Consider the following 2,211-nt stretch of genomic DNA (forward strand, 5'->3'; position numbering starts at 1 on the left):
CTGCCCCCGCCTTGGGCATCGTAGCTGTGGCTTCTCCCGCCAGATGTCTGCCTGCAGCCCAGGAGGGAGCACTGATGTGGGGACTTGAAACGCCCCTACTTATCGCCGAGGAATCAGGAGGAGGACGAGGACCCTCTCCCCACGCGGGCTGTGGGTGAACAGGAAATGGCTCCAGCCTTTCTTCCTCTCCGCCTTTGCTTTCTGTTTCAAGTCTGTGGTGTGTACCTTTGAGTCACACCAAACATTTTAGAACAAACAGTGGGAAACAATTCTGCTTACGAGGGGAAGGTCCTGAATTCTAATAAACCATTTTCTCTCCGTAAGGCAATAGCATTGCTTCCAGGTTCCAGACTGGATTCGGATCCATCTACCTCTGTTTCTTTCCATGCTCTGTCCCCTCGAGCGGGAACTTGGTAGATGTGAAGCTCCGTGGATGCTTAAGAGGCCAAATAGGGTCTCGAGGGGTCAGCGGGGCCACACTTTTGGAGGCCTCAGCGACGGCTACACCGGCAGGCAGCCAACCAGTGTCCATTGCCTAATTGTTGATTATGTGCCAGGCATTGTGATAGGTGCTTGGGATGGAGCGTGAAGCAACGTGGACAAAATCTCTACCCTCCTTAAGCTTAAATCTAATTGGCAAGAAAGATATTAAGTAAAAGTTTCCTGTAACTCTGGCAGCGTAATAACTGTGCTGCTTATTACGAAGGAGAAGGACATGGTACTGCAGGCACAGGTAAAGAGGATGGAACTTGGCTGGGGGTGGGAGATAGAGTAAGAAACCTTCTCCCCAAGGAAGTAACAGTGAAGAGAAGACTGCAAGGAGTGGGCTATGCCCAAATGAGGGGGTGGGGGGCTGGAGAGCAGACAGCTCCAAACTGAGGGATCAGATTACGGGGAAAGCCCTGAGGTGAGAGAATGGGTGTGTATAAGGAATTCAAGATGTCCAGGATACTAGAGCAGAGGGGGCAAGGGAGGTACGGAGGGAGGTCGGCAGAAGCAGGGAGGATGTGGTTGGTAGTGGGAAGAAATTCACAGCTTCTGGGCAAGGAAAAGGCACTGGCAGATTTGCATTTTTTGTTCCTTTGTTTGGTTTTGTTTTGGTCACACCCTGTGACTTGTGAGATCTTAGTTCCCTGACCAGGAATTGAACCTGCACCCTCAGCAGTGAAAGAGCAGAGTCCTAACCACTGGACCACCAGGGATTTCCCAGATTTGCATTTTTTTTTAATTTATTTATTTTATTTTTACTTTTGGCTGTGTTGGGTCTTCGTTGTTGTGCACGGGCTTTCTCTAGTTGTGGCGAGCGGGGGCTACTCTTTGTTGCGGTGCTTGGGCTTCTCACTGCAGTGACTTCTCTTGTTGCGGAGCACTGGCTCTAGGCGCCCGGGCTTCCGTAGTTGTGGCTCGCGGGCTCTAGAGCGCAGGCTCAGTAGTTGTGACGCATGGGCTTTGTTGCTCTGTAACATGTGGGATCTTCCTGGACGAGGGCTCAAACCCGTGTCCCCTGCATTGGCAGGCAGATTCTTAACCACTGCGCCACCAGGGAAGCCCCCAGATTTGCATTTTTAAAGGAGCACTCAGGCTGCTGTGGAAAGAATGGAGTTGGAAAGGGTGGAAATTGATTCAAAGAATCCGTTGGGCTATTGAAATCGTCTGGGTGAGAGACAGTGATGATTTGCAAAGGGGTGGTGGCAGAGAAACTAGAAAAGGGAGGATGAATCAACGAGAGGCTGAGGAGTAATTGGGTGAAAAGTTGGTGCTTGGCTGCATGCGTTGGGTGTGGGCGAGAGGAGAGTCCTAGATGATCCCTACTCTGAGGATTTCCGCAGTTAAGTATTCATTGCCTCCTGAAATGTTCAGCACCAGCTCCCATAAAAGCAGAGATGCTCCATTCAAGGGTGCCATCTTGGATTTCAAGTCCACTTAAGAAGGATGAGAAGTGTGGGACACATGGATGGGGGAGAAGCCCAGCAATTCCCTCTCTAATGTGTGGGGAAAGCCAGAGCCTTCTGAAGGCTGCAGACCCTACCTGACCACCTGTTCCTGTGAATGGCCTTTCTCAACACCCCTTAATTATAAAAACGTATTAGCATAATTTCCGTGATGAATATCTTGCCATGGAATGGGTGCCATTGTATTCCAAAGACGATCCACAGCAGCAAGGGCTGGGCACAGCTTTCCTGCTGGTAGCACGTGGTCTTGCGTCTGGAG

This window comes from Leucopleurus acutus (genome assembly GCF_964270905.1).
Source record: "Leucopleurus acutus genome assembly, chromosome: 6".
In the NCBI taxonomy this organism is placed as follows: domain Eukaryota; kingdom Metazoa; phylum Chordata; class Mammalia; order Artiodactyla; family Delphinidae; genus Leucopleurus; species Leucopleurus acutus.